This window comes from Callospermophilus lateralis, unplaced genomic scaffold (assembly GCF_048772815.1).
Source record: "Callospermophilus lateralis isolate mCalLat2 unplaced genomic scaffold, mCalLat2.hap1 Scaffold_91, whole genome shotgun sequence".
Lineage (NCBI taxonomy): Eukaryota > Metazoa > Chordata > Mammalia > Rodentia > Sciuridae > Callospermophilus > Callospermophilus lateralis.
In genome coordinates this window covers 5,718,402-5,738,903 of record NW_027517238.1, presented here as the reverse complement: position 1 = coordinate 5,738,903, position 20,502 = coordinate 5,718,402, and the positions used below count along the sequence as shown (strand labels likewise).

Genomic DNA, 20,502 nt, shown 5'->3' with positions numbered 1-20,502 from the left:
CCCTGGGTTGGGTTTACATCCTGGAGAACAAAGGTCATGTGTCAGGCAGGTCTTAGCCCTTGAAGGCTTAAGCAGGATTGGGTAAACCTCTGTTAAGGTGAATCTTGCTTCTATGAAGCGATGCATTAAGACAATAGATGAGTTGGAGATAGAAAGGGCCAGAAAAGTACAATATAAATACATGTTACTGAACTGGCAAAAATTAAATTCTACTTTCCATTTACATATTTATCTACTTTAACAACATTTTGGTGCTTAAAAAAAATTGGTGGCTCCCATTTTCTACATAACTTAGTTTATTGCTTCTTTTTCCAACATTTTTTTATATTTAATTTAATTTTATTATTGGTTCCTTTTTGTTATACATTACAGTAGAATCCATTTTGACATAATTATACAAGCATGGAATATATTTTGTTCTAATTGAGGCACCAGTATCTCTCCTTCCCCTTCCTTCTCCCCAGCCCCTTCTCTCTATTGATCTTTCTGTCATTTACCCATAGTTATTTTATCTTATTTTTAAAAATTAATTTCTTGTGGCATACATGATGGTGAGGTTCACTGTGGTACACTCGTATACTTAGAAATGGTGTGTCCTCTGAACATAAACCTACATTTCTTTAGGAAGACAGTTTGATTTCTGTGACCTGGCTGAGCATTTCTGTCTCTCCCACTATCAATACCTGAAGTCAATAGAAGCCACATCCTGATACCAAACTCTCCATTACTCCTTCAAGAGACAAGACCAGCAGTGTGCTGAAATGGTACATGCAGATATCTAAAAACTCAGGAGAGCCCTGTTATAATTCTCTTTTACCCAACTGTTTTCAAAGTAAGAAATAAAGGTAGGGAGAATAACAGCCTCATCCCCAATGTCTTGGTGGCATTTAACATCAACAGATTTTTGCTGAAAATTAAGATTTCTATAGAAATGATAATCACCCTCCTGTGACTATATGGAACTCAGAAAACCTGCAATGGTCAGCAAGCACTGAGGGTTTCATCCTGGGAATAAATTTCTAAATAACCCTGAGGAGAAAGAGGGAGGGAGGAAAAGAAGAAAGTTCAGAGTGTGGAAAGTAAAATCTGCAAACTTCACAGTTTCAGGATTATCTTTTAATTGTGGCCATCAATCAGCACATCTGGTCTCTCCCAGTGCTCAAGAAGTTCCATCCAAAGCCATATGATCCAACCAACAGAGAATCTGTGGCCTATTAAGAATCCTCAGGGCAGGGAGCAATATGGAAGGAAGTACCCTGTAGGTACTTTTAGGAAATTACCTAAAAATAGGATAACAGATCCCCTTTCAACATATTCTAGGAAAACCCAAGAGGAAAGCTACGCTTTTAATTAACAAGATAAATGCTGCTGTGTCCTGTACCAGGTCAGGCATCAACTGCTAATCTTTTTCAAAGGGCTTTGCTTTTCCAAATTATTTTATTTCAATCTATATTTTTACTAATGCATGAAACCGACCTGCAGTTAGTCATTTTATGAACATGATTTTATATTCTCTTTAAATGAAGACCGTTTAAAGTTGAGCATTTAGAAATATATTTGCTCCATTAATTGGTGCTGAGGGACACCCACAAATGTCTTTATGGATAGCTGATATTTTTAAGGTTTAAAATGTTTCCATTTCTTCTTATTGAGGGGGTTCATTCTGACTGTTCCTAAAGTTTTGCAGCTGAGGAATTAAATGGCATTAGTCTTTTTTGAGCTCCAATGTGTTTAGAACAGTGTTCAACTGTGGTAATCCCTGTGTCGCGCTGCATTTATTTCCCACTAGATACCTAAATGGTTTCTGCTTCTTCTCAGGCAGATAATTGCAGTGGGGTTGGAACCAGAGAAAACAGTTGAGCTGATGCTGAGCGGTGGATATAAAATAAGTGTCACCCTGGTGGAAGTAAATAGACTCTGAGACTATAATCTCTGCCCTCGTTTATTTTTGAAACCATAAATGCCCCTGGGGAAAGCTAGTCATTTATTTGTCTGCAGAAATATTTATCTGCAGTCATGTATGGTTTTTAACTTGGTGTTATTTCCGTTCATTCCCTTCTTGCATCCTCTGTCTAGTCCCACTTTAGTTTTTACTCTAAATACAGATTCCGTCGCCATGTGTTTCTGGGCCATAGTCTCCAAAATTCTTTGTGTTTTAAAAATAATGGTGTGTCCATCACCGGTTTTCCCAACAGAGTTCCTCAGGTGATCTAATGATCAGAAACATCCAGCTGACGCACAGCGGGAAGTACGTCTGCATGGTGCACACGGGAGTGGACAGTGTCTCCTCTGCCGCCGAGCTCATAGTGAGAGGTAAAAGGAACGCCTCCTGGATTTCCTACCTTCACATCTTAGCTGATCATTCCTTACTGGAGGGAGAGCCGTGATGAGAGGGAATGTGAACATGCAAATTATAGTGTTGATTTGAGTCCTCCTCTTGCCAGCAAATACGACAATTAGGATGAGTGTCAATTCAGAGAAACAAGATTCTTGACTCTGCCCTTCAAATAGCTCTGACTGTGACGGGGATGGCTGCCAAGCTGATATGTTCTTGAGCATGCCATCAATCATCAATCAGTATATGGATTAAATAGGAGAGAGAATATGGGGTGTGTGTGTGTGTGTGTGTGCGTGCGCGAGAGAGAATATGGTGTGTGTGTGCGTGCAAGTGTGTGTATGTCCTTCTAAAAGAATCAGGATTATTTATTCAGGATTCCTGAGAAAATTTGCCAACCTAAGCTACTGTCCAGAGTACTGTTGCTATTGGGATGGAAAATGACCAGAGTGAATCATGAATTAAAACATCACTAGATAACAAGCTGAGAACTACAGAGGTAAACCACTGGGTTTAAGGGAAAGTCAGTGTATCCAAAGCCAGGGGCACTGCATTTGGAAGGAACAGGAATCCTACATACAGTCACAAGGGAGCATGGGGGATTATGGCCTTCTATCCAAATTTAAGATCTAACAATGGAAATATGTGTCAGGGGATATTATTACTAGGTACCTGGCCTTTGTCACTAAGCACTTTCTAAACGGGGACCTCATGGAGGTACTGAAGTGGTCACGGGACATACTCTTCACTTTGGTGGAAGTGGGTGACAGTGGTATGCACACTCACCTTCTTTAGGTTCACCTGGACCACCAGGATATGTGAAGGTAGAAGAAATCACAGACACCACAGCCCAGCTGTCTTGGAAAGAAGGCACAGACAACCACAGTCCGGTTATCTCCTACTCTATCCAAGCAAGGACACCTTTCTCTGTGGGCTGGCAAACTGTTACAACAGGTAAGGGGAGAGGCAGCCACTGTCCCTGCTTAGGAAAGGATTTCAAGGCCTTGCTGGGCACCACAGACTCTGACAACTCTGAACTGTTCCTTTGTAGTGCCTGAGGTCATCGATGGGAAAACACACACAGCTACCGTAGTGGAGTTAAACCCCTGGGTGGAATACGAATTTCGGGTTGTAGCCAGTAACAAAATCGGAGGTGGAGAACCCAGTTTACCCTCAGAAAAAGTAAGAACTGAAGAGGCAGGTTAGTGTTTCTGTTTTCTGAGTAATGGGTGAAAAGATGTCCCTGGGTGTGCATCTCCAGTTCCCTTGGCCCTGGTCTCCAGGTCCAGTGGGGACTCCATATGCATAATGCAGTGTCACAATTATCTGACTTTTCTAATGAAATCTGCCATATGGCTTTAGTCAACCCATGTAAGTGACTCTGATGTTGTATGACATTTCCAGGAGTTCAATCCCTCCTAGACCATCATTAGTGCATGTTGAGTGAATACATTTTTGTCATTTAAGGTTATAATTACTATCTGACATTGTTACCCTGTTAGTAGGGAAGAGCTGTTTTCATTTAAAACAAACATTGACAAATTGGCAAAACAATGGCATTTGGAATTTTTGCTGCTAGGAAATCTCATTCTGTCACCGAGCTCAGTGAACACACACGAGCTCAAACAATTGATGGGTATTATATTTTGGCTTCTCAACTGTTCAATTAAGTAAGAATTATTGTTATTAATTTCCATGTAAGGTAACTATTAATATAAATGGATTTATGATCCTAAAATTATCCTAATTTTAAGACTTAGAAGTGGAATGCATACCCAGCATCACATTATTGAGACAGCTGAGGGGACGTAAACTTTCCTTTTCATAATCTGCATATTAATTAATATTAACTAATAGAATATTTGAAACAGCAAGCATGTCACTTTAGGAGCTAACTAAGTCAAGATAAAGTCCAAGGATATGTCTCCACATTTTAGTGACGCCGTTTGATTGGCACAGTGCACGTGGTACATGTGGCAGGTACTAGGAGACATGGGGGCCGGTGCCTGCCTACAGCCTGCTCATTTGTTCACACCGCACATATTCAGGAGTGTCTACTGTGTGCTCAGCACTTTGCAGACTTTGCAGATACAGCTATGGGCATGACAAAGACCCACCTTCAAAGAATTTATATGCTAGCTGTGTCGTTGAGTTTACTATAGGAAAGTTCTCAGCAGAAGTGTGAAAGTCGATGCCTGCCTGAGGTTTATAAATACCTCCTACCAGGATGGGAGGGTCCCAGTCTGCATCCTTCCTCCATAAAGCCACTGTTGTTCTGAAACTCATGTCTCTGCTTGGAATAGCCACAGTTCAGGGTTCCTGCTGGAGTGGTTTCCCAGCGTCCCTGGTGAATCCATTTTCCATATTTTATTAGCCTTCACACCAGTCACAATGTCCCTTTCAAATAAGTTTCATTTTTATTACCTCTTGAGAGGTTTTAAATGTTTTATAATTTCAGGTAAAATAAAATCATCTGATGATCTCACCCCAAATATTTCATAATTTCATGCAATATACATTACATTGTTACCTAAGGCATCTGTGAATGTATACATATGGGATATATACACGCACGTGTGTGTGTGTGTGTGTGTGTGTGTGTGTGTGTACATTAGGTCGTTACCTAAGGCATCTGTGAATGTGTGTGTGTGTGTGTGTGTAATGTGTCAATGATGAAGCTCCTTCATGTATTTTAAAAGCAACAATGAGTCTTCTTTTGGATAAATATTGCTACATGCAAAGAGGGTTTCATCTCTTTCTCTCTGACCCACGCAGTTCCAGAAGTGCCTCCCTCTGAAGTCAGTGGAGGAGGCGGAAGCCGGTCTGAACTGCTGATCACCTGGGATGTAAGTGTCCAGGCAGCACTTCCCTCATGAGAGTGCTCCTATTTTCATGATCCTTATGGCCTCCTGGGTGGTGTCCATGCTGTTAGTGATGCTGCAGGGCTGGTACTGATGGCGCTCCTTCTAAGGATGCTATAGTTGACGCTAGTGCTGGTAGCACTGGTGGTTCTGGTGGTAATGGTACTGGTGCTAGTCCTAGTAGTAATATTGGTGATGGTGCTGGCGATGTTGGCGATGCTGGTGATGCTGGTGACGCTGGTGATGGTGCTTATAGTGATGTTCCTGATTCGAACAGTGTACTGATACCGGTGGTGCAGATTCTGGTGCTGCTGATACTAGTAATGGTGTCAGCGCTATTGGTGGTACTGAACGTGATGTTGTTGCCATGGTAGTGCTGGTCCTTGAGCTGGTGGCACTAGTAGTGCTGGAGGAATGGTCCTGGTGGTGCTGGTGCTCACGGTGCTCTTGTAATAGTACTGATGGCACTAGGGCTGGTGGCGGTCATAGCGGTGGTGCTGGTGATGCTAATGGAGATGTTGCTGGGGGAATGAACTGGGTACTGCACATTGAGTCTGTGCAGTTGCTGGGGGTGCTGGTGGTTCTGGTACTGGTTCTAGTGCTGGTACTGGATCTACCAATAACACCTGTGTTGGAGGTGGCACAGGTGGTGTTGCTTCTGGTGCTGGTGCTATGGTGATGCTGATGCTGGTTGTCCTGCTATGAATGAGATAGCTTTGGCTGCTGCTGGCTCCTACCCTGCTGCTGCTGCTGGTGGGCCTGGCGCTTTTGTTGGTGCTTATGGAGGCGGTGCTGCTAATGCTGCTGAGAGTCGTCGGGTTGGTGACAGTGGTGCTGGGGATGGACTGGTGATGTGGGGGCTGGTGGTGGTAGTGGTTGTAGTAGTGGTGCAATTTGTTACTGGTTTTTTTGGTGGTGGGTTTTGTGGCACAGGTGCTAGTAGTGGTGCTGGGAACACAGGTATTCATGGTGTCACTGGTGTGCAGATGTAGTTATTCTGGTGTTGGTGCTGATGGTGCTGATGGTGTGTGTGCTCATTTTCATGGTGCTGGTGATACAGCTGGTGGCACAGGTGCCGCTGCTGGAGGTGTTGGTACTGGTGGTGTAGGTCATTGTTTTGGTGGTGGTACTATTGATGGAACAGGTGCTACTGGTTCTCATGTCTCCAGTGCTGGTGACACTGGTGCTGGGAATTGTGGTGCCTGTGTTGGTGGTACTGGTGGTACTATCAGTGGTGCTTGTGATGTGGGTTCTGATGCTGGCGTTGCTATTGCTGCTGATAATGGTACCGCTGTTGCCACTGCTGGTAGCACCGGTAGCAAATATTTCAGTGCTAATCACTGTTCCTGTCATTTTGCAAAAGTTTTCTTATTTCATTCTTGGAACATTTATATATTAAAACACTGAGGCACAAAGATAGTAATTTGCACATGGACACCTGGCTGCTAAACAGAGGGTGAGAGTCAACTCCTGGCTGCTGACTCTTGAGGTTCCCTCACTGCTCTCCTTGCATTCCTGGAATGTCCTGCTGATGATGTCACACATCCCCACAGGTGCTTGAGTCTATATTTCTTTCCTGACCATCTTTTATCCTTTGCTTTTTTCAAGTTAGGGGGAAAATGTAATTAACATGTATGAAATAGGGGGGGCTAGCACTAAATTTATTTATATTAATTGAATATGTTAACAAACAAATAAAGCATCCTGAGCTTGTGATAAATGCCAATAGAATTTTTGGCATGAGTCCATGCATCCTTGAGTTCAGTAAGCTGTATTTACTTTCTTTTTCTTTTCTTTTCTTTTTCTTTTCTTTTTTTTTTTTTTTTTTGCTCCTTTGTACTTAATCACTGTATCAAGGTATGATTTCTTTCCATAAAACCAACACTAGGGATTTGATAATTTTTATTTGACTTAAAATATCTAGTATGTTAGACTCAGAGTATGGGTTATTAGAAACCCAGACATGAACTTAAAGACACTCATATGTCAAATAATCACTGAGAAGTCTAGCTCAGTACCTCGGTGCCTGGTAAGAGTATTATATGTCTCTTAAAAATCAGCTGAATTAAATGTGCCCCTGTTGTTCCTCTTGTTTTTAAAATCTCCGACTTGATACGGTGAAGGTTATTATTTGATAATTCATAGGAAACACTAAGGATGAGGACTCATCACTTTGCTATGCCCTTGTCTTTAAGAGTGACAGAATGTGCCTTTTCTTTACAGCCAGTCCCTGAAGAGCTGCAGAATGGTGAAGGTTTTGGGTATGTGGTTGCTTTCCGCCCTCTTGGGGTTACCAACTGGATCCAGACAGTGGTGACATCCCCTGACACCCCAAGATACGTCTTCAGGAACGAAAGCATCATGCCATTTTCACCCTATTAAGTCAAAGTGGGTGTCTATAATAACAGAGGTGAAGGCCCATTTAGCCCAGTGACAACAGTGTTCTCTGCAGAAGAAGGTGCAGGAAACAAGTTTGTATATCGATAAGCTAGTTGTGCTCAAACCTGACTAGAAAATTCTCTGTGGCTTTAGGGGTATTTTTTTTCCTCAAGTCAACAGTAATCAAACTTGTGGTTATGTCCCCAGGGCAGGTCATAAAGATCAACCATAACTGACTTGAAGTGTAAGACTCGAGAGACAGAGAATCTAACAATTGGTTGCAACCCTGTTCTTCTTGGTTGAAGAATAAAATAGTCCCTGGAAGCTACCCTAGTTCAAAGTTCTGTTGTGGTTTCTGCAACTGAGAAACGGTCACTAGCAAGACAGAAAGCGAGGGCCAAGATGCCATCCAAGAGATGTACAATGTGAACCTTTGAGGGATATGAGTACCTGTCACTCTGGCCTCATTGCATCATTCTGCTGTGTACACACACACTTCACTAGAAAACCATTGAGTCATTCTATCCTTTTAAATCTGCTCCACATTCTGAGACATCTCAAGATCACTCTAGAAAATGATAGCAAATCACTATTTTATAGATGACAGCAACTGAATATTGGCCACCTCATGTGGTTCCACCTAACAAAGATGTTAGGGGCCAATCTGTATTGCATTGTTGCCATCTGCCAGGAGTTACCTAATTAGAATTTTCAAATGAAAAGTCTCCCATCTACAAATTACAAAATGAAAGCCTGATGAAAGAGATGAATAAATCTGCCAAAACTCCTGTAGTAAGAGCCAGGATTTTAACCCAGGGCCATTGGCCTTAAGCATTCTGAGCTCGTGCAGTATATCCCAGTGTCTCTCCTAACCTCAGAACTGGCAGTAAATTGAAAAAAAAAGGTCCACAGTTATCATTCCTAAAAATAGACTCCATATTTCTGAGGACGGAGGACGGCCACCCTTATTCTTGTCTTCTCATTTCCCATTGAGTTCTGAAAAGGATAAAAACAGGTATTATAGGCATCTTTGCAAAAGAAAGAGTCTTGCATTCATAACCAGACCCCATTTCCAAGAGTTTCCAGGAATTACAAGGGCAGGTTGTGAGTCTGGGAAGTGATGGAAATTAGCCAGCAGGAGGACATCAGACACTGTCTGCCCTCAGCATCTAGGGCCTGAGAACTGGCTGTGGGAAGTAGGGAACAGACTTAGCCTTTGGCATATTCCTGTGCCCCTCACCTCCCTTCTCCTGAATCATCCTTATCACTCTGAGGAGTTGGTCAAAGGGCTGTCTGTTCACACATAAGAAAGATATTTAGTTGCCTAAGAAAAAAATGAGGGCTTGTTGGAAATACACTCAGACATTTCAGTGAATCAGAGGAAGACTTTATCATTGAGCCTTATGAGATTCCCATGAATCCCCAAGAATGTTCATTATAAGGGGGTGTTCTTACTGGAGATCACATGGGCATGTCTACCTACTCCTTCAAAAGAGTCAGTATCCAAAGTCACACCGCCCCTTGTGTGAAATTAGGCACTCAGTGCTTGCTGAGTAAATGAACTTTACTTGAACTTGACTTTGACTTTGTTTGACCCAAATAAGAAAGTAGTATAGGAGTTCCCAAGCAGCTGGTGTGGGGTGAAAGAGAGGGGAAAAAGGGGTAGAGAGAACAGAGGGAAGAAGGAAATACTGAGAAAGAGGTGCAAGAGAGGAAGGCACAGGTTGCTGTGGGCGCTGAGCAAGGAAAACCCCTGTGGCACTGTGGCCACCTCGTCCTCAGCAATAGATCAATGTCTGTGTTTTCAAGACATGGTGCTTGTTTTCAAATATTTTTATGGGATGACTATAAAAGTTTCACTTATGTTAAAATGCTTTCTCAAAAATAAGGATGTCAAAGGATTGTTTTATTCAACTGCAGAAATGATCATTGGTTTTCAATTTCTATTCCTAAACAGAGCCTACAATGGCCCCAACTGAAGTCTCTGCCCATAGCCTGTCTTCTTCAGAAATTGAAGTTTTGTGGAACACCATTCCTTGGAAGTTGAGCAATGGATATTTGCTTGGCTATGAGGTAAACTAACTTGTGTTTGTATGTTACCACGCTACTTTGCTTCTTTCACTAAAACTTCTTCTGAACAATGACAACTTATATGAATTCTGTTCTGGGTTGCTCTTTTCTTACCCACACATTGTGCCATCTGATTATTAGTACATACCTAATTTAACCCTGCCAGGGGCATGAGTACCACCTTAGTTGGGGTGGAAAAGAAACAAAACAGTGAATATGAAAGGCAGTCATGGGCACTGTCAGCCAGATCTTATGATGGATTGACTGAAAACTGAGGGTGAGATTGAAAGGCTGTGGTCCTATCATTGGATGGCTATGTCAGTAGAAAGTCACCTTCCTCCAGCTATGGTCTTATGTCCTTGGTTGTGAGATTCTCTCCTGAATTCTAGAGAATTCAGCTGCCCGTAGTATAATTTGTGTTTCCAGAGACCTTGATGTATGGTGAAATAAGATGAAATATCCAAAAGAGAGGGCATCATAAGACCTAATATAATGAAGTAGGAATAGTTCACCTGAGCAAGAAGTGTTTGAGGAAGAAGGATGACCCAGATTTACAGACTTCCAGATGGTAGGAAGGTTTAACCAGGACTTTGGAGGGAAAGGAAATGAATGTAGAGGTACTGAGAACATTCCAGATTGAGCACAGCATTTTGGAGGAGTAAAGGAGTAGAGGCTGTGTACAAAACCAAGGTTACACTGAAGGTGATGCCCACCGAGGCATAGGAGAGCAGGTCACAGATGACTTTGAATGTAAGAGGAACTACGTGAACTGTACCCCATATTTCATAGGGAACAGTGGAATTAGGAAGTGGTGAGATAAACACATTTTAAGATTTATCTAGCAATGCTGTTATAGAGGTCATGGTTGTGACTTCATCCCAACCACCCACTGCTGGCTTCTTAGGAAACTGCCCTCATGTGTAATTGCTGATTCAGTGGCAGACTAACATAGCCATATTAGCATGACACAGCCACGTACCCCTCCACTCCCCAATACAGTCTCCAGTGGTTGTATCCCAGTGACCATGTGACCAAAGTCAACTGGTCTGCACAGTGAGCTGACCCAGTCAGATTCTTGTGTGAGATATTTAAGTAAGGAATACAGAGGTTATAGTTAATGAGGGTCATGTGGTCATATGTCATATTTGTAGCCAAGTTCACACTTCTTAGGCCATTGGCATGTAGGAAAAAGTATGTCTGCAAAGATGAGATAGAGCAGATATCTCCCCACTTCACCCTCACAAGGAGAGAAACAAGGTCCCTACAACCTTACAAGAGTAAAATAGAAGAGCTCTTTGACAACTGCCCAATTCTCAAGTGGACTTCTTACATCCTTTTTCATAGTGCTTTGTCCTTCTTGACACTGAACCCCCTTTCTATCTGAGCAGCTTCAAGAGAGTTTCTGTTCCCTATAACCACATAGCATTGGCCTGAATAAATATTATCAAATGAAACAGAGACAGCACTGGAGCAGTGAGGCTCTGCATACAGGCCATTCAGGGGCAATACCTGAATTTGTAATTGAAATTGAGCTCCCAGTTGTTGGTTCTTGGCTTTGTTTCTTGAGCTTTGGGAATCTTATTAACAAAATGAATGCCTGTACACATATTGTAGAGTGTTGACGGTGTGTTTTCTTCTAGAAGTTGCAATGTTCCTGGTCTTATTCCTAAGTCTTTATTCCACTTTGAGTGGATTTTTGTGCAGGATGAGACATAGACTTCTGTATGGCAAAGGAAGTAACTAAAAACATGGAGAGGTGGGAGAAAGTCTTTGCCAGCTACTTCTCTAACATGGGATTAATAACAAGAATATATAAATAACTCAATAAACTTAACACCAGAAAAAAAAGGAATGACCCAATCAATAAATGGGAAAATTGACTAAATAGACATTTCTCAGAAGAAATGCAAATGGCTAACAATATGAAAAATATTAAGAATGTTCAACATCTTAAGAAGCAGAGAAATGAAAATCAAAACTACATTGAGATTTCATCTCACTCCAGTTAGAGTGGCAATCATCAAGAATACAAATAATAAATGCTGGCAAGGATGTGGGGAAAAGGTACACTCATATATCATCAGTAGCACTGCAAATTACTACTAACCAATTTGGAAAGCAGTATGGAGATTTCTCAATAAACTAGGAATAGATCCATCATGTGACCCAGATATCCCACTCCTTGGTATTTATCCAAAAGAACTAAAATCAGTATACTGTAGTGATACAGCCACATTAATGTTTATAGCAGTTTGATTCATAACAGACAAGAATGGCAGCAGCCCAGGTGTCCATCAGCAAATGAATGGATAAGGAAAATGTGGAATACATATTCAATGGAGTACTCGGCCTTAAAGAAGAATGAAATTATAGCATTTTGTGGTAGATGGATGGAACTGGAGAATATCGTGCGAAGTGAAATCAGCCAGACCTAGAAAGTCAAGGGTCCAATGTGATCTCTCATGTGAAAGAGAAAAGGGAATTTAAAGAAATGAACACATGTGACTCTCCTCAGTGAAGGAGTTGGACTGAGACACAGTCCCACTATGGATAATTGCCCTGTATGAGCCATAATGGCAGAATCATATCCCCAATCTGGTTGTACCTTGTGAAATACTGGAGACAAATGAAGGAGAGGTTACATAGAAGAGAACTGTGGGCTTATAAGCATTGTAGGGGTCTTGAAAGTTGATGGTAGTTAATGGAGAGCATGAGGACAAGGAGATGCTAATTTTTTTTTCCATATCAATTTAAACTGACAAGGACTCATCCAGGTAAAAATATTCTATATGAAAATGGAATGGTATCTATTAGCCATGTCAGGAAAGAGTATTTGACTGAAGGACATCAAAGAATGCTAGTGGAAACTCATATTTTCTAGTTAAGGCTCTACCATTTTGGAATTAGACAGTTCTGCATTCAAAACTAGTAGGTTACTGTATAAGCTCCACAAGGGACAGGAACTCTGTGTGTTTGTTTGATGATATCTCCCAAGTTCACAGAACAATATCGGGCACATGGGTGACATGCACAAACTATGTGTTGATGGAAAAAATGCAGTTTGGGCTTTGCTATCTCACTGCTGCATGTTCTTAAGCAAGTAATTAAAGCTCTCCAAGGCTCAGTTAGAATAGAGTAACAGTCGTCCATAACTCATAGCATCATTTGAGAATTGCAAGAGATAAAGCAGCCATTGTTAAAATCACCCTGAGAGACTTGCAGCTTCTGCTTTTTTTCTGTTTATATATTGGGCTTCAGGGTGAGATTTCATTGAAAGAAAAGAAAACTGAAAAGCAGCAAAGAGTAGAAGAATACTTTCTACTTTTCACAAGGAAAATACACTCCCCGAGTGACTCTCATGCCTGTTGCCACTAGGGTCAGAGGCAAAAGATGAGAAGGATATGGAACTTTTCTTGGTATCAATTATGGGTTAAAATGCATTGCATCTTGGGGCTGGGATTGTGGTTCAGCAGTAGAGTGCTCGCCTTGCACATGGGAGACCCTGGGTTCGACCCTCAGCACCACATAAAAATATATAAGTGAAATAAAGTTATTAAGTCCAACTACAACTAAAAAATAAATGCTTTTTTTAAAAAAATGCATCATATCTTATCTATTTGTATAGAGAGTAGCAGACAAAATATTCAAATGTAACATGTATACTGTATTGAAAGGAAAAACAAGGATTAAAAATTTCTTCCCCAAGTGCTTGGTAGAATATATGAAGAGAAAGACAAGCTAAGAGAAAGATGTACTAATTAGAAAAAAATCTCAAATAATTTATGTAATTCCACCAAGTTAAAAATATGTCTTTTGTTCGTTTCAGTAATGATTTAAAAATTAACCTAGAAACATAAATGACTTAGCAGAGTATTTAATTATCAGTCCTGTGGCTAACTTTGTGGGTTGCAGTTTCCCCAGTTTGGCTTTAAAATCGTTAATATCTCCTACCTTTCTCTCATCTTGGCGTGAGTTGATCGTGTGCCTCGCAACATGCTGAGCACACATCATCATTAGCATCTAGACTAATTTTCTTTCTGATTTGACCAACCAGTAGTTGAGCTCATTTCCCTAGACTCCAATTTATTTCATCTGCTGTGCCTTTAAATTCAGGCTCAGATCTTTCCTGGTGCCCTTCTGGATAGGAATAAGAGAGGCAGACCCACAAAAGAGGATCCAGAGCCATTAAGTTCATGGAAAGTGGGCACCAAGAGGAGAGAGCGCTAGAGTTCCTGCCTGGAATATACCATGGCTTTAAAGTCCTTTTGTGCTTAGAAAAAATAAACTCTAGTTCACAATAATCTCTTCACTGTTTCTATGAAGAACTCCAAGGTTCCAAACAAAAAGAAATGATAACAAGATGGAAAAGATAATTACTCTGATTGACCTATGTGAGGTACACGCAGGCATTAGAGTATTACGCTGTACTCCCTAAATATGTACCATTACTACATGTTAATAAAAGTAAACATTAAGAAAGAATAAACCTTGGGAAGAACAAATTTAATAAGCAAATGAAACAAGTCAACATTTGCAAAATAATAAGAGCTGCATATTTGGGGGGAACCGCATAGGATTATTTTTTATGTGTGGCAGAGGAACTTAAGAAATGTAATATATCAGAATGCCAAACCAAACTTTCTAGATGCCTTCCTCCAGCCTCCTGTTCCCACAACTGTATGGAATGTGCACAGGGCCTGATTTTTAATCAGAATAGAAAAAGATGTTAAATATTTGAGTACCTTTTTTTTTTCTTTTGAGGATATGAAAATTCCACTTGAAGAAAAGCTATGTGCCCGGGGTCTCATCTCCTGCTGTCTTGCAGTGAATTCAATTCACTGTGGCATGAGTTGAATGTACATAGGAAAATTGGGTACAGACAGTTGAGATATTCTTACATCAATATCAAAAAAGTAAAATGTGTTTAGGTGAATAAAAGGCAGACTTTGGGAGGGACAGAGGCTCGGTGATACAGCAGGAGTGGTTTCCAATACCATGGAGACAAGCAGAGAGGAGAGGGTCCAGTGTGTAGCAGGCTTCACTCTGTGTGGGGGATTCTGGGAATGACCCTCACTGCCCATGTGCTGCTATGTTCTTTGTTAGAAGGTCCCTACTAAACCCTGGCACAGCACTATAAATGGTGGGGAGAAAACATCCCAGTCTCTCCTGAGTCCTGCTGATTAAACCCAAAGAGAAGTCAGAGGGCAAGGACGTACAAAATACCTCTCCCCGGGCTGAGAGCAGAGGAGGACAGACCTGGACTTATCTCCCTAAAAGACATTCAAATGCATTTCCCCCTCTGGCTTCTGCTGATTTAAATGTGCCCAATCTAATAGCTAAGTTAAAGTGTTCATCTCTCTAGAAATCTGTAAATACACATAAAATTATTTTAGTCTATTAAAAGAGTTTTTCCAACTTAACACCTGTTTCCTTCAAGCCTAAAAAAAGGTTCTACTTTTAAATACATTAGTTTTATAAGCTATATTTCATTATATGTTTAAATTAAATGAAAGATCTGATGCAGTGATATTAAGGAGTACTTGGAGCAGGAACATTAGTTTTGGGAATAACCAAATTACTCACAGAAACTGAAATTATATTTTTAGTTTTGACATTCTTCAAGTTTGTTTCTGTTTATTTATCCAGATAAAAATATATTGACTTGTGAACTGGTTTTATTTTTCTGAAGGAAAAAAAATACCATATTATCTCATCAGAAAATTGAATTACCAGTGTTTATAGATGCAGAAAATTTGAGAACTTGAATACTGAGTTTGGTAGATCTCCATGGTCAGAGGAAGGAAACATTTTTAAACTGTTAAGAGTGAAGCCGTTTAAGTCATTTAGTAATTCCACAATATGGAGGGTTCTATCCCTAGCCACCACTCATCCATAGGAGACATGGTCCAGGAACTCCAGTGGTTGCCTGAAACCACAAACAGTAAAGTTCAACTTGTAAATTTGGCACAATAAAGAGATTAATGGCAATAATTAATAATAAAATAGAACAATTATAACAATATACCATAGTAAAGATTTTATGAAAGTAGTCTCTCAAAGTATCTTTGTGTATGTTGTTACCCTTATTGCCTGTTTTTGAAAGAGGGCAGCTGAGACCACAGAGGGAAAACCCATGGATCAGGGGGACAGCTGTGTGTACAGGTCTGCTGTCAGCAGTAATGACCAGAACCTAGAGGCCCCTGCCCATCACGACCTGCGTTATTGCTGTCTACTCTGTCAGGAAATGAGGTCCTTCCCTCCAAGGCCCCAGCCTCACCTGTAAACCCCAACTCAGGGGCTCAGGAATGGCTCAGAGGAGCAGACTGGATCCCTTAGATTCTTAGGGATGAAGCATGGTTGAGAACCTAAGGCAGTCTTAACCAACCTCTCCTGTGCCTTTTATTGTTCCCTCACTAAATTCAGAGTTTGCACCATGAAAATGCTCATATCTTCAGCTCTGGAAAGATCTCAGCCATTTTTTCCTCTGAGCGTTGCCTTTTCCTTTATCTCTCCTTTGGGAACTCTGTTTGAAACTTTGCATTCTGTTCTCAATGCCACAGCTTTGCTTTGGTAATTTTCATTTCTTTGTTCAGGCTATGTCCTGGGCTCATTAATTCACCCTTCCACTATTAGTCTATAGCTTTACTCTTATTACTGATTTCCTTAATTTTTTAATCATTGCATTTTTGCAGGTCTACAAGTCCTACTTATTGTTTTTCAAATTGGGCTGATCTCTTTTCTTTATCTCCTATTCTTACATAATAGATTCAATCTCTTGTCAAACAGACTTGGACATTTTAGGTATAGTTATTTTATAATCCATTACTCATCAGTGTATTTAGCTGCCCTGCCTCTAGTCATATCTACACTGGCTTTTTTATTAACAGGGTGTGTCTTGTGTTTTATTAACAGGGTGTGTCTTGGTAATGTGTGTCTCTCTGATCATCCTTTGTAGATGCCACCTTCATATTCTGTCAACTTTATATTCACCCTTTTCTGCACAATTACATTTTCAAAGTTTGTTCCTCCAACATAGACATCTTTCCTTTCCCATTCCTGTATTGTGATTGTGCCCATAAAAATCCAAACTAGCATAGAAATATTCTCTTCTCTCAGTTGGAGTACTTTTATTATTTAAATCCAGAACACAACTGAGAGGAAAATGGGATATTTGTCTTTCTTATTTCTTTCTTAACTATTCCACCTTATTAAAAAAATGATCTAGCACTATAGAAGCATTTTTGAACAAAATTTCTTGGAACATAATGGAATTCTTTCAGAAAATTGGCAATATTAGTGGCACGTCTCTGTTTCCTTATGTTTTAGTTACATGAATATTTATTCAGCTCTTTAAGGAAAGCTGTTTAAAAAGATTATATAATCAGTCTTCACTTACTAGTATCATGTTCAACTTTGTCACAATTTTTCTCTGTGTCTAAATGTTTCTAATACCTCTCAGCAACTAAGATCTAAAAATAAAGCTCTCCTTCTGATGCATGGAGATTGGTTAAAGTACTTTAAAACAGGCCGCTATCAAGAACTTTCAAGTACTTTCTATAAACGGATTTACAAAAAGAGATTCCACATTACCAATTATAAATTATTTTTATGTCTTCTTTAAATCAGCCTCCTAAGAACATTTTCTTAGGCAACTTGTGTTCAACCAGTTTGATATGTCAGAAAAGGAACAACCCTGACACTGGAACCTGACAGGGGAGGGAAGCTTGGGCGGTCCTGATTTTACCACCTGAATCCTCCCTGCTGCCGTCTTACAGTCATATTTATATGCTACCCCCGTCTATGCTGTATCCCAAGCTTCAGGTTTTGTGTCTGGTACATTTTATTATAATTATTGATCTGTATCATTCTTAGTTAATAACTAGACAATGCTCTTAGGAGCAGGGAAATCTTCTTATCATTTACGGCTCATCTAGACCTAACAACACACAGTGTTTTCTCTTGGTGAGTCTACCATATATAAAAGCTTTTAGTATCCATTAACAGGCTATTTGGCTATGGCATTAGAAAAGAAACCATGTATCCTTTTCAATGCTACTTGTTTGGGCTCACATCCTCCCTTTGAGATTCTTATTAAAACTAATAACCCTTCTCTGAGAGAAATTCACATAAAGGCATCCATAGATCAGCATTTTGTGTGAATATAAGGGTACATATCCTTCCATGTGCACATACATAGGGAGAATTTGATCTAGCACAATATATAATTTGCTTTCACTTATCATTTAGGGCCTTAACACTCACCCAGTGGTGTTTTAAGAGAGAATAAGTTGTAGTGTGTTTTGTACAGAGGATTGACACTTGTAATCAGCTGTGGCCCATAAGCACATTTTGTTTTATCAACACAGTATTGGTTTTGAGTCAACCCTAAATTTAGGACATTTTACATGAAAATTAGAACTCTGCTTTTTTAAAATTAATTAATTAATTAATTAAATAGAAAGTCTATCCTCCTCCAATCAGGCAAAGCTGAGTAGCTCCATTATTAAAAATCTGCTCTGTCCTATGTCCAGCTTCCCAGTCCCGTAAGCCTTCTTTCCTTTCCTTTTTCTTTCTTCTTTTTTTCCTTTTTGGCCACTGAGCTATGTACTTAGTCTTTAAGTTTTTGTTTTTGTTTCTTGTGGTCACAAGCCTTTACCGTTTCCAACATTCTGTGCACTCAGAAGCAATTATTGCCAGTTTCATTGAGCTCAAATTGCTTTTTAGTTGTATAAGTTATAATAATTATTTCCTATTTTTATATTTTGCCTTCAACAGTAAAACATAAAGGCCAGAACAAGGTGTCCATATACTGCAATGAAGAGAGTAGAGCTGGGTGTGGTGGGCACACCTGTAGTCCCAGCAGCTCGGGAGGCTGAGGCAGGAGGATCGCCAGTTCAGAGCCAGACTTAGGGACCACAAGGCACGTGGCAACTTAGTGAGACCCGGTCTCTAAATAAAATACAAAATAGGGCTTGGGATGTGGCTCACTGGTTGAGTGTCCCTGAGTTCAATTCCCAACACCAAAAAGAAGAAGAAGAAGAAGAAGAAGAAGAAGAAGAAGGAGGAGGAGGAGGAGGAGGAGGAGGAGGAGGGGGAGGAGGAGGAGGAGGAGGAGAAGGAGAAGAAGAAAGAACGAGCGAACAGAGATTGTCTATATTTATAAAAGTAAAAAATATGCTTAAGCCCTTGTGAGAACCTAGTAGATCTGCTGTTGTGTTTACTATGTGGCCCCTGCTTTAGATCAGCAGATAGTAATACCAGGTCTTATCTACACAAAGAATATGTAAACTTTCCTAAATCATTTATTTGCATAAATTTTTGTATTTACTTTGTTTACTTATAGACAATCTGTATGTTCAAAAAAAGAAAGCACACAAAATTTTATAGTAAAATACTTTATAATGTGAATTGTAAGTACTTAAGAATGTATTTTTATTTTATTCTCTACCTTTTTCCTCCCTTCAGCAAATATTCTCTTATATTCATATTTTTTCACCATATGTTTGTATATCTTTCTCTTAATTAATTAATTTATTTTAATCAGGTATAAATGACAGCAAAAGGCATTTTGATTCATTGTTCACAATTGCAGCACAACTTTTCATTTCTCTGGTTGTACACCATGTAGCATCACATCATATGTGCAGTCGTACATGTACCTAGGGTAATGATGTCCATCTCATTCCACCATCTTTCCTGCCCCCATGCACCATCCCTACTCTCTCTCCCCTTTGCAGGACCAAAGTTCCTCCATTTTTCCCATGCCTCTCCCTCCCTGTTATGGATCAGAATCCACTTATTAGAACATTTACCCTTAGCTTTTGGGGATTGGCTTACCTCACTTAGCATGATATTCTCCAACTCCATCCAGTTACCTGCAAATGCCACAATTTTATTCTCTGTTAATGTTGTGTAATATTCCATTGGATATATATACCACAGTTTCTTTATTCATTCATATATTGAAGGGAATCTGGTTTGGTTTCACAATTTAGCTATTATGAATTGTGCTGCTATAAACATTGATATGGCTGTGTCCCTATAGTATACTGTTTTTAAGTCCTTTGGGTATAAACCAAGGAGTGGGATAGTTGGGTCAAATGGTGGTTTCATTCCACATTTTCTAAGGAATCTCCATACTGCTTTCCAGATGGGTTGCACCAACTTGTAGTCCCACCAGCAATGTATGAGTGTGTTTTTTCCCCCACATCCTTGCCAACACTATTGTTTTCTGTATTCTTAATAGCTGCCATTCTGACTGGAGTAAGATGAAATCTTAGAGTAGTTTTGATTTGCATTTCTCTAATTACAAGACATGTTGAACATTTTTTCCTATATTTGTTGATTGAATGTATATCTTCTTCTGAGAAGTGTCTATTCAGGTCCTTAGCCCATTTATTGATTGGTTGGTTGGTTGGTGTTAAGTATTTTGAGTTCTTTATATGTCCTGGTATGTCTAAGGTCACTTTGCGTGGCCCAGGATAATGAAATATATGAAAAATATTTTAATGCCCATTCCTATTGAAAATAAGCCCTTTTAACTGCTTTTACTCCCTCTGGTGCAGCTCTGTGTGCACTGTTAGTCACCTGACAGTGGCTGGCACTGCAGGACATTCAATCTAATAATGTTTTCCTCTGACAGTTCACTTTCTTCCAGGAAGGAACCTCAGCTGTCCATAGAGTTCGTGCCTTTCTGCCAGTGTTCTGGCCTTGACCTTGGGCTCAGTTGGTTAAGAGTTGAGAAGGCAGGCAGATTTCCCCTTCCTTCTCCCACTGTGATATCGTAGTCTGATCATGCTCAACACTCTAAATTTATCTGCTCTGTCTGTGTACATGTTTGTCCTCATTCTCCTCCTA

At 40.1% G+C, this 20,502-nt stretch overlaps 1 pseudogene; it reads left to right on the top strand.

Annotated features, from left to right (window-relative positions):
- The window catches only part of LOC143388648 (contactin-3-like), a 119,228-nt pseudogene that overhangs the window by 86,001 nt on the left and 12,725 nt on the right, over positions 1 to 20,502 (top strand).